The sequence below is a fragment of the Dermacentor albipictus genome, chromosome 5 (assembly GCF_038994185.2).
Source record: "Dermacentor albipictus isolate Rhodes 1998 colony chromosome 5, USDA_Dalb.pri_finalv2, whole genome shotgun sequence".
Classification (NCBI taxonomy): domain Eukaryota; kingdom Metazoa; phylum Arthropoda; class Arachnida; order Ixodida; family Ixodidae; genus Dermacentor; species Dermacentor albipictus.
In genome coordinates, this window is record NC_091825.1 from 147,608,946 (window position 1) to 147,621,468 (window position 12,523).

General features: G+C 46.9%; 1 protein-coding gene across 3 annotated transcripts in view; it reads right to left on the reverse strand.

Moving 5' to 3' along the window:
• The window catches only part of LOC135906229 (cubilin-like), a 255,316-nt gene that overhangs the window by 91,220 nt on the left and 151,573 nt on the right, over positions 1-12,523 (reverse strand). Inside the window, exons 1-2 of one of the 3 annotated variants that reach the window (XM_070539152.1) lie at positions 9,242-9,593; positions 8,816-9,083 (exon numbers count right to left, since the gene is read on the reverse strand). The exons of the other annotated variants lie outside the window; for them this stretch is intronic. The gene's annotated coding sequence lies outside the window, so the exon portion shown is untranslated. Of the gene's footprint in view, positions 1-8,815; positions 9,084-9,241; positions 9,594-12,523 lie in introns of those variants that run through there. 3 annotated transcript variants of the gene reach the window in all.

Sequence of the window (12,523 nt, forward strand, 5' to 3'; positions counted from 1 at the left end):
TACTTGGTGAAGAAGTTACGAACAACTTGTAGAGCTTCTGAGATAACAAAAATAACGTGGGACATTATTCACGCTAGAAGTGACAGGTAGGAAGTTAATTTCAATATTTCTCGAGATCTGTGAACAAAAGAGACATAAATATAACGAAATAACATAATGCGCTTCACGGTCTGTCATACGGTACGAGTCCTGCCGAAAACGACGCTAGAGAATTACGGCAGTCGAGAAGGCACCGAAATAAGCGTGGACTCGAACCGTTATACTGAGCCAAAAAAAAAAGAAGAATACTAGAAAGATATAACAACGGGTCGACGCTTGGCCAACTTCACGACTCGTTAAACCGTCTGTTGAACGAATCGTGACATTTTTATAAAGTTATTCCGATCCTATCCTAACACCTGTTTGCGTTAGGTGCATGTACGTGAGCTACACAACGTACGCATAAGTTTCACTTAAAAAATGACTAACTTCGAGTTGGCGCTGCAGGCCTATTCACCTAACGTCCTCTATCACCGCCTGAATAAATCCGCACAGGCAGAAGAGAAAGTCCGTTCTCGTAATGTGTCACGTGGTGCTTTTATCTTTGTGCCGCAGTTGAGATGGAAGCCATAGAGAGAACGAAAGGAAGAAAGAAAGAAACAAAGAAGGAAAGAAAGAAAGAAAGTAAGCCAAGCGGAGGAGACGAGAGTCCTAGTCGGCTGAGCGTGGAGCCGGCGGTCGATAAACTGCTAGGCGGCGCTCGCGTAGCGTTCACCATTGTGCGGATCCCCAATTAGCAGTTGCGCGACGTGGTTCCCACTTGCTGGCTTTCTGTCTCTCCCTCTCGCTCTTCTGCTATAGTGCGCCTTCGGAACGGCGGCGAGGTTTCTTTCGGACCACGTGTTCGCGGGCGGGAGGCCTTAATTACGGAGGGGGTACTCCGGCCTGCACGCCGTTCGGCGCGTAATAAATAGCTCGCCGGCAAAACCAGTGCAGCGCGATAACAAAAAAGAAAGACGAGGGGGATAGAGAGAGAGAGCATATTGGCGGTCGTGTTCCGCAGCCAGCCGACGGCGGTTTTGTAGGCTCCGTGGGAGCTTAGCTCGTTTGCTAATGAGTGAATTGTACACGCGTGACAAGATGGCGATGTAGTAAAGCGAGACAAGAATAATTAATCGCTAGTTCCTCCTCGAGAGCGCGTTCAGCGGGAGGCGGCTTCGCTCTCTGGGAACAAAGCCCGCGCGCACGACAGTTTCTCGGAACGGTTTAAGCTGCGGGCGAACGCCGGACGGCGCGCCGAGGGTGGATTCAGGGTAACGTGTATCTACGCAATAAAAATTTTTCACATACTTACGAATCGGGATGTTAGTCATTCCATAGATCAAAAAATGCCCATAAAAGTGTTTCTGGACCTCTGTATATTCCCAAGGGTGCTGTCTGTACCGTGGCTAACACACTACTCGTAAGGCTGTTAATAAACGTTACCATCTACTCTTGTCCAACGGCTTGGACTTGGAAGCGAAATAACAATTTGAAAATTCATATGGCATTCTTAGTGTGCCGTCTTGTTGCGTTTGAGGTATATACGTAGCACAAGTTAAGGTGCCATAAGGTGTTCAGTTCTGTCAGGGCAGCTGTAATCGGAGGTCTCTGGCAAAGCCAGATGTGCTGTGGCATCTATAAGCTGATGACTATTATGGTTATGAGTGACGATGAATAGGTACTGTTCTTGTACTTTTAATCCGTATGGGAAGAGAAGCTATAGCACGCAGTTGTCAAATATAACGCGGGGAAAATTCTGCTCGAACTAGGTCGAAAGCAGTCGAGAGTAGTAGGATAAATTGTTCTCCGTCTGCCAATATCCGGTGAGCAAGCGTAATAACTCTGAGGCTCGCTCTTCAAACCAGTGCAAGCCTGCGAAATTTGATATAACGTCACCTCCAAAGATTATATTTCTTTCTAAATACTCCTCCGCAAGTACGTCCCGGTCTGCCAGACAAAAGTAACTTTATGGAAATAATAAAAAAATAAAAATAAGAATAAAAACACAATGATTTTCATATGCGTGTACACTGGAGAGCAAAGCACGATACAAATACAGAAATATTTCAAAACCCGATATTTCTTCGCAAGCGCCGAACAAAAAGCAACGTGCTTCTTATGAACAGTATAACAGTAAGACAATAACTTAAAAAAAAAGAAAAAAAAGAAGGAAACAACCAAAGCCACGCAGGATAAGTGTGAACGAGGGAGTGAGTAATGGCAAAAACACACGTCATGTTTCGCGCGAAATCCGACAGTCGCTCCACTTTCTAGGGGAAAAGAACGAATAAGGATAAAAAAGAGGGGCAATCCGCAGGGTCGTTTCCTTTAGTTTTTGTTTGGTTCCCAGAGAGCGGATCTCTTCTTCACCCCGCGGAGCGCTCATTGAGCTATTCGCCATCTTTCTCCGCTTATCCGCTTATGTGCTCGCGAGTAATCTATCTTTTCCTTTATCTTCGCTTCCCGTTCTTGCTGTATTCCGGAGCGGCGCACAGCCTGAAGCTGCTTGAAGGTCTTTCCTCCTCTCTCCCCTTCCGCCTTGCCCCTCCCTCGCGTCCACATCCCTAGGGCGTTGCCATGGGGATTTATTGAAATTGTGCACACCCGTCGTCCATCCGACCTCCGTGATCTCGAAACCCAATCGAAGTAGCGCCGCGAAGCGATGCGTGCATATTTCGTCTCCGCTGAGGAGACGCTGTCGCACTACTACCGTGCAGTGCTGGGAAAAGCGACCACCACGTGGGACGTATTTACGACGCGCTTTCTGTGCAGGGTGACTCTCGCGGGTGTCAACGCGTTTATTAAGACGGTCCTCTGATGTAGGAAGAAATACAGGAAGCAGGGATGTTAACCACCAAAGCGTCTAGTTGGCTACCCTACCCTGGAGGAAGGAAAGAAATGGTGATCGAAAAATGAGGCAATAGAAAGGCGAAGGAAAGAAGTGGTGTATTCACGCACGCAGTCAAAGGCGTTCGCGCAGGCCAGTCGCCCTCGAGGTGCATAAAAGCGCACTCCCTGCCTTGTGGGCCGACGAGCCATGGGGACGGTGTTCGAGTAGCGCTTGCACGGACGTAGGGCAATTGTCCAGTCGTCACAATGCGTTGGAGAGTGTTTGCATTCGTGATTGCAGTCGAGGACAACGGCACAACAAACGCTGCAAATTCTCTTCACAGCCGCAGACGCCCCACTCAGCACTGTCGGTCATTCTGATTGGTATGGTGCAAACCCTTGTGAAGGCAACTCATCCCTACCAAAATGTCTGCTAGGTGATTACTCAATGAAGCAAGAAGTTGGGCAGGAAACTGTGATATATCAGTGTAAACGTCAAGCGATCGCTTCTCGATAAACATGCGGAGGTGTGCTTGCCAGGGGAAACTTATCGTCAATACTGTGAAGCGTGTGAGGGCTGTACACGATGGTGCATTGATGTTGCACTGCCTCAAGAATCGGCGCAGAAAATTTAATTAGAATCGGCTGAGGGGTTGCCAATATAGGCTTTTAACACGGAAACGTACACCTGCCGCGGTTGCTTAGTGGCTATGTTGTTGGGCTGCTAAGCACGAGGTTGCGAGATCGAATCCCGACCACGGTGGCCGCATTTAGATCGGAGAGAAATGCGAAAACAACCGTGTACATAGATTTAGGTTCACGTTAAGGAAACCCAGGTGGTTCAATTTTCCATAGTCCCCCCCAATACAGCGTGCCTCAAAATCGGATCGTGATTTTGGCACGTAAAACTTCATAATTTATTTAACTTGGAAACTTGTACTGACTCCGAGCTAAAGCTTGCTTTTGAGAAGGTTACGAATCACCTCCTAAGAACTGAGAGTGAGGGTACCGAAACAAAGAGTGACAAAGTGCGTCTTAGAGGACAGAATCTCGGCTCTGTCCCCGTCACTCAGTAGGCTTCTGCACCCACGTGCAGCGTTTCATTGTGGCTGAGCAAACTCTCGCAACTAGCAGAAACCATCTTCCGATGACCGAGGCATCGGCGAGGAAGCCCGCCAACCAAAGTCATGAATAGAGAGGTCACAGTGCTTCGGGGTCGAAGGAGACAAGCAAACAAAGGAAAATAGTATATCGAAGCAATGAAAGGAAAGCATGACACAGAGCATCACACTGAGCCCGACGACTCGCATCCGTAGCTCAGTCGAAAGACAAACATAGTCGCAGTCTGCCCGAAGCCTGATGCAGGCGTCGTGTTCCCGCCCCGGCCATTCCATACGAGGATGCTGACACCGCTCTCTCCGCTCTGTTCGCACCGCTTGCGCGTAATATTTCCTCCTTCGACCATTCGTCACTGTATTGGTGCCGCGACATCCTTTTCTTTTTCTTGCTCGCTTTTCTCTCATCACGTTTCCGTCTCTGGTTTGCCATCCCACCTAATCCCGGCATGCCCTGCGACAACAAAGGACTCCCCGATTTTCCCGGGAACACACCACACAGTCGCCGAGGGCCTTCGTCAGGTGTACCAAAGCTGGACGCCAGGGCAAACGTGAAAGCAGAGGGCTGTTACTTTTCCTGCAGAGCTGGGATACAGACATTGGTAGAAGGAACCGCTTCCAGCGAAGGAAGCCGAAGAAAGGGGCCGACAAACGAACACAAAAAAGAAGGGCGCTGCGTAGGGTCCAGCAGCTTACCGTGATTGATATTGATTGCCGAGCCAGTTGGAGGTGCGTTAGAAGCTGCGGCGGTGCTGTTTGGTCCAAGTTGGTTCACCTTAGCGTCGTTGTTTTCTACTTGTTTTTACGGCCTCTTCTCCTTGGCGCGAGGGCGTTCCAATGCCCTCGACGGAATCGACAATACTAACGCATTAACGGTACGTCACGTTTTTTTTTATTGTTTCTCTGTCGTGTTACTGGAGACTATATGTTGAAAGTGGCTCCCACTCCGGCTAAGAAAAACACTATTATCCTTCGCGAAGTGGGCACTCCTGCCTTCTTACAGGTGAAGGCTTCAGCGAAAAGGGCATAACCGAAAGACCATGACTTCAGATTGAGAAGATGGATTTTCGTACTACAGTAGGGTTACCTTACAGTGAGCCTAAGACGCGTTGTCAATATGTGATTGTCGAGAACCGTTATTGTTCTGTTTGCTCATATACACAGTGTTCCTAGGTAAAGTAGCTTATGAATAAAACTTAGGGTTTATGCGTAACTTCCATTATTTATTCACTGCCCTTTTTCATTCAGCTAGCTGCATGCGTTTGGTCGACCCACTGGATTGTTCAACAAACTCTAGTTGTGCTCGTCCCAGCGTGATATTCTTGGTTGTGGTGTTGGTAGCCGCCGCACTGAAGTAACGCAAAAAACGACACTGTTCCATCTGTCAGGATGAAAGAAGCCTTCGAGCAACGCATATGCTTGGTGCTAAACTGTGAATCATTCTTGCATATGCTTTATACGCAAGTAGAATTCAGTAATGCGCGAGTTACCGAATTTTATTTCGCAGGGCTGAATTTTGCAAGAAAAAAATCGATACAAGGTTCAATGCTGTTAAACCTAGGGATGGTTCTCGGCGAGACAGTTTCTTGCAAATGAGCGACACGACCTACCAGGACAGCTCCGCTTAGTCACCATAAAACCTTTACTGCGTTCCATGCCATTTGACTTGCAATTATTAAGTTGCAAAAATGCAGCGAGAAACCTGAAATATCGCATCCCTCAATCTTGGAAGCGGAAGTCGAGTTTTCGTCTGTTTTATTGCTCGCACGAGAACACTGATGTCTTGGTGATCGATTCGGGAGCTATCACGCAGCACAGTTTCCGCATAAGTTCTGACCAGCTGCTTTTCTTTTATAGGCGCCAAAATCTCAGACCGCAAGTTTTTTTCTTCATGTATTCTTGTGCCCTGCCAATATCGGAACTCGCCCTCTGTGAATGAGAACGGAACCGACTCTGTCGTGGGCGCTAGCAGGACACGCAAGGGCCAGCGCTGGGGGACACACAACGAGGAGAGGACAAATTGACTCCCCGTACGTCTCGAGCTAATGTCAGACGTTTGTCTCAGTAGAAACAAGAGATCAAAAAAGGGCACTCGCATAGATTCCCGAGGAATAGCGCGCCGTGGGTCTGAATCTTCTCGTGCAACTGCGGCGTTACGATCTTGTCCTTCATTTACGTATGGATAAAAATGACGTCAGTGTATAAAATTCGCATGTGGAGGGAAACCGAGAAGAAAACAGAACGAAAGACCATTCTGGATTTTCGAGATTGCGTGCTGCGGATTCATATTCCTTGCTGGAGCGCCACCACATCCTAAGTCACCTCGACAGATGTGGGGATTTGTTTGCCTGATGAGTCTCGGTGTTTTTATCTTGTTTCGCCCGACGTTGCGATTCTCTGGGAATCAGCGCCACATCGCTCGCCGCGAAGCAGACACGTCGGGTGTTAAACCGGAATTTCCGGCATAATTGGTTCAAGAAAGATGAAGAAAAAAAAAACACGGAAAAGGACGACTACTATAGGCTTCCACATTTCTCCTTGCTGGCGTCCATCCATTATTTCGCCCTCCTTCGATACTCTCTCCGGTTCTCGAACTTTCTCGCCAGAGATATTAAGCAGGAAGTGCTCGACGCTTGGCGTGAACGTGATAAGGCCTTTTCTAGGGCCGAAAATTGCTCCACACTGAAAATGACAAAGCAGGCACCACGGAATATTTGCGCGTAAGAATTCACAAGCTGCTACCACTGCTGCATCTGTTTCCCCCCTTTTTTTTCTCTCGCTTTCTTTCCTTCTTTCTGCTTGTCGACCATTTCTTTTTGTGCCCGTTGTCCTCAATTCTTGCGGCCGGCTAGCGTGAACGTCTTTAGTTAAACGAAAGGTTTGAAAATTACTTTTAGACTCTTTTTGGTTGCGGCGAGTCAGTACTGCTTGCTTGTTTCATACTTTTCCGCATCTGCCCGTTTTATGCTACAGTTGTTTTTGCCCCTCGGCTTCCCTCCTTATGTCTTTCGTCCTCTACTTCTCCTTTCACTTTCCGACCACACATTTTCGCTAACCCTTGACATTAAACTACTTCTCGGCAAAGTCGATTCCATTATTTTATTTTGCTTTGTGTTCTGGCTGCAGAGCAATGTTCTACCTTCTTTTTTCTCAGCGCTTGGTGCACTAGCTGGAATCGCACATTTTGTGTGCAATTATGGAATTGCATCAGACAGAATTCTTTAGAGCAGGCGAGGATTCTTAGGCTTTTAAACTTGTATTCAGCGCATCATCGCTTCTTCTTTCTGTTTGCGGACTCCCAGGATTACGCCTTCGCCAAACTTCGTGAGCTAGACTGGGCTCATGTCACAATGTACAAAGGTTTTCGGCCGTTTGAAGCATTTGCTATTTTGTATTTGTACGTTGATGTACTTGTGCACAAATATGCGTTGTTTTCTTTTTCGTTGTTACTTTGTATATCTGTTACTATGTGCTTGTCTACATAACGCATCCGTGCCACTTTTTGTTACTACGCACGCGGAATGCGCTTGCACTTCGAATATGCCTTACATGCGTTGTTTGATCAACGGCTCATTTCGTTTTTGTGCGTTAATTTTTTCTGTCGTTGGTGTTGTCTGCCTCATCTCTTTCCTAGATTGAGTGAACATCGCAATAAAAATGGGACATTAACCTTTTCTGCCTGCGCGTTTCTTAGCTTTTCTTGAAGTCTGCTTTGCCTCGTTACGGTTCTCTTCAAAGAGAAGAAAGCGTTACAAGACGCAGTGTTGAAAGAACGGTAAGGCAGCGGCCGTTTCTAAGACGGGCACTTTTGAAAGGACTCATTGGGGATTATAGCACGGGGCAGTGAACGAATATGGGACTGGTACAGCATATGTAATTCTAGTGAATCTAGGAATGTCGCATCTGGGGGCAGCTTAGACATGAAGAAATCGTCCGGCATATCTGTATATGGAAGAAACATGTCGCTCGAAGGAGTAACGTCACATTACGAGAGCGCTTCATTAAGTAACCAAATATCGCGACCAGCATTAAAGGGACGACGGCGCTAGTGCTCAGTCTCATCGTCCGTCGGCCATCTTGCGGCTCGTAGTGATAAGAAAGGACACGGCACGTAGGCTCGCGCATTACTAATAAAAAAAAATGCAGTTCAAATTGAAAGTTGTTGGGACCCAACGAATTTTCTTTCAGGTTCCGACACACAAGGTAATAATACCAAAACAACCAGGAAGCGCTTTTTTTTTTGTCTAAGTTCATTAAACAAACCTTTCCTTTTTTTCGTTGTTCTTTTTTTTTTTGTGGTAGGCATCAGAGGCTTCTTTCTTCATCATTGTAAAATCTGTCACGAGTAGTGTCATCATATTTCTGATGAGCATATTTATTTAGCAGAAGACCTCTACAGAACGTAAAAGTGACCCACTACGAAAGATAAGAAATAACTTGCAACTTTTTGAAATAACACGAAACAAGAGAGCGATATGCACGCTTATCAACGGGACAGCACTCGTGAACAACGCGACAAGAAGCATCGCGTTCCCGGATGTCGAGAATGGGACAAGCTTATACGATGACAGATAAGTTTTCTTTCCTCACGAAACGCCACACTTCCTTGAATGCAGCATTTGTGCTCTTAACGGGAAATTTCAAGCAAAAAGAAATAACAATAACGCAATTCTTGGCTCGCACGAAATTGTGTAACCACCGGACTGGTTTTCATTGTGAAAGTGGTGAAGGAACGTGAATGAAAGTAAGAATACGGCTGTAAGAAGAGCGCGAGAGGGAACCGTCGTGGCTAAGCGCTTGCCGTCTGACATCTCCGGCGGCGGCAAGAGCGTAAGTAAAGCAGAACTTACGTTTTGTGTCGCTGAAAGTGCACAGCGATGCGGCAACGCCTTCTTGTAGCCCATCGCTGGAATACTTGGAACTGTGACTTCAACGAAAGTTTGAGGTGACGAACTTCGGCAGCGCGAGGCTTGAAAATGCGGAACTCTACGTGACGTTTCGGTAGGGGGTTGAGAAGCACCTCCTAGACAAGCCAACGCCTGAAGAACGCGGAACCACGACGACAGCAACACTTGTTTTTACCCCACACCTGCTGGACAACGGCAGCCATTTTCGTCGCTGTAGTTGGTTGAGATAACGAATACAATATATATAACAAGGCCTGGATACACGGAACCGTGGCGTCACGATAGCGTCACAGAAACATGCTCGCTTACTTCAATGCCGAAAACCAGAGAGACAAGGTGCCTCATTTTTGAGAGTGTGGTAGTACCTACATGACGTCGCATTCTAAGCGCACGGCCCTGATCTTTCCCAGGCATTCAGCGAACTTTGCAACAAAAGCCTTCAGTCCGCGAACCCGGACCTTTTGGTGTCTAGGAAGCCCCAAGTATGTACGCTGAGTTACATTCGGCAAGCTGCTCACACGTCCGAACAGTGTAGGATGGGCAGGCGACGATGCCTTGGTGATCTTGTCGCTTATGCATGACAGTGCACCGACATATAAAAATATGGGCAATCAGTGTGGGCGCTAACATTTCATTACGTAACTGAATTCGGTCCCCCTGATTAGCTGACGCCAGCTTCGTCATCCTCACCAGTGCCCGGTATTAAAAAAACGGTGCTGTTGCACTAAGCCAAGTGCGCATAAACGAAAGAAAACTACGTCGCGATGAATGCGGGGGAAGTCTTAAGGCAGTCAGTGGTTGCTATGTTTTCTATATAGCCATACGTTTGTTTTTTTTTCCTTGCTCTCGTACCGACGCGTAGCTCAAAAGGTCAGTCTCGGGGGTGAAAAGAAAAACGAAGATTTTGCTTTCTTTTTTCACACCTGGCGAAAGCATCGAGGGGAGGAGCGGGGAGGAGACCTTTGTGTTTGCGAAGAAAACACGGCTCCTTGGAGCAGTGAGTAATTCGTTGGCACGCAATTAGGCAAGTTTGGCCGCACCATTGTTTGCGGCAACGAAAGATGCTGACGCCCCGAGCTACATTCCCGAAGGCCTGCTACTGTCGGTCGACTACAAAATGCAAGAGTGGAGGGAATAAGGAGAAAGATGAGCTTACGTGAGACTTATTCAGGATGACGTTCGCAAACGAAGCGGAGTCATAGCACCAGCGAGTTCAGCAAAAACAAGAAACAGTGGTAGTGGACACATCTAACGGCGCCATTAAAGGCCTGTTGTTCTTTCTTACGTAAGATATGACTTTGAAGTCGGCTTCAGTAAACTCACATGCACCTGTCTATATTGTCACGCTTGTGCAGCTCTATTTTAACAGCAAAGCTTTTCTTTGCGAGCCTCGCCGGGTTTTCGCGACGGTTGGTTAGTTTTAGGCCAACCAATCACAGCTCAGGACGCACGCCGTTGGGTTCCTTGCGTCACCTCCAGACGGCGCTAGCCTTAACGCATCCGTGGCAGCGGCGGCGGCGTTGCATCGGCCTCTCTGCAATGCATGAATGAAGCCTTCCGTGTCACTTTGTGCGGACATTCAATAAATACAAGCTAGTGTTTTGACTCCTTATGCACTCACTCAAAGGTTCGCGGTATATAGATGCCAACTCGTTGGATGTGCTGCATATCTTTTTCAGGTATGAGTGCCTTAACCACTGTTTTCATTATTAAGAAATAACGCAGTTCGCAGGAAGCCTATAGCTAACATAAAAGGTGTGTTTTCGTAAATTTAGATCAAAATTATTATCATCCCACAACACTGCGCATCTACAACGCACATGGCGATCTGACGTACTCTTGTCAGCTCCTTTGGGCCTTATTTTATTCAACTTGTGACGTTTCTTCTTCCGTGAAATTATCACTGCACTTCTTTTTTCTGATAAGAAGCGACATTAACCACTGTACGATTACTGGACGTCCTTCTTAGAACACCATTTCAATAAGCAAGAGGTATAGCCTACGGGCAGTTGATATAGCAGTGTCACAATATCATTTATCGATTTGTTATTTTATTTGCAGCTTCACGAATGGCGCGCACACACACACACACACACACACACACACACACACATATATATATATATATATATATATATATATATATATATATATATATATATATATATATATATATATATATATATATATATATATATATATATATATGTATATATATATGAGGTTTGAAGCTTTCGTATAAAAAACAAGAATTGAATGCGCTTGTTTCGTTAAAGTTCGTGTGTTCTGTGTAGGAATTTAGATTTCATGACGAGATTTTAGAATTTAGAAGAGATATCATGGCCTTTTCCTCTTAAATGATAGACAAGTTCCACGATTTCGCACGTGAGCTGATGGTGAGCTCCATGTCGGAGATACGACTGCACACATTGCAAGACCGGCCTTGAATCGCAGAAGACTGCCCATTTTTTAGGACTTTCAGCATTTATCACATGAAGCGCGTCGCGGAGAGCCGCGAGCTCTGCAGCTGTAGACGTAGTGACATGGGAAGTCTTGAACCGCTGGGTTATTTTCATTGTTGGTATAACTACAGCGCCACCGGAACTGCTTGATGTAGTTGATCCATCAGTGTAGATGTGTGTGCAGTCGCTGTATTTCTCGTACAAGAGAAGTAAAGTTAGTTGCTTGAGCGCCGATGATGGCAAGTCCGACTTTTTCTGAAGTCCTGGGAGTGTAATGTTTACTTTAGTACGGCGAATACACCATGGAGGAATGGAAGGCCTTGCCGCAGGTGTGTAACCTGAGCTGAAGGAGGCACGGTGCGCGAAGACATTCGCACTGAATGTAGTGTGGGGCCTATCTACTGGGAGGCGTGCGAGGTGGTGGGTAGGGGCCCGGGCGAAGTGTATTATGTGCACACGCATTGTTTTAGTGCTAATGTGCGTTCTAATAGTGGAATATTGAGCGAGTGCAATAACTTCAGTCGCTGACGCACTCCGCGGTAGACCAAGGCATATCCTGAGGGCTTGGGCTTGGATGCTTTCGATTATAAAATAAACTACAAGTCAATGCCTCAAGAAGAGTTGGCATGCATATGATTTTTCGTAGCGAAAGTTCTGAACAAGAGTCGCGCGCAAAGACAGAAAAATGATTTTTGAAGGTATTTACTTCCCGAAGCAACACATTGGCTACACACATTTTAGAGGCGACGTCGCGTGCGCAGCTTCTCACTGTGCGAGTACCAAAACATGGCGGCCACGATGACGTCAGGGAACCGTATTCTCACACGCACATTAGTTTGCTTTTTGACGGTGACCGTTTGTAACCGGACTGCCGTTCTTATCCATTTGTCGCTCGGCGCAAGACGCGCTTGTTGCGCTGTCGTGCCGTCACGATTCTTGCTTACGCAGCTTGTCGACGTGCTAGGGCAGAAGATGGCGGCCAGGACGTCGTCAGTGTGCCTTATCTATTGGGAAACGCGGTAGTGGTGGGATTATGATTGGCATAGGCGAACTGAGGCTTTCTAACGCACTCATAAAGTTAAGTAGACGAGAAATCTTTTGCTCCGTCGCCATAGCAAAGTGGTCGCCACGGTATGGAGTCAAACCCACGACCTCGGGCTCAGTAGCGGTACGCCATAGCACGTGAACC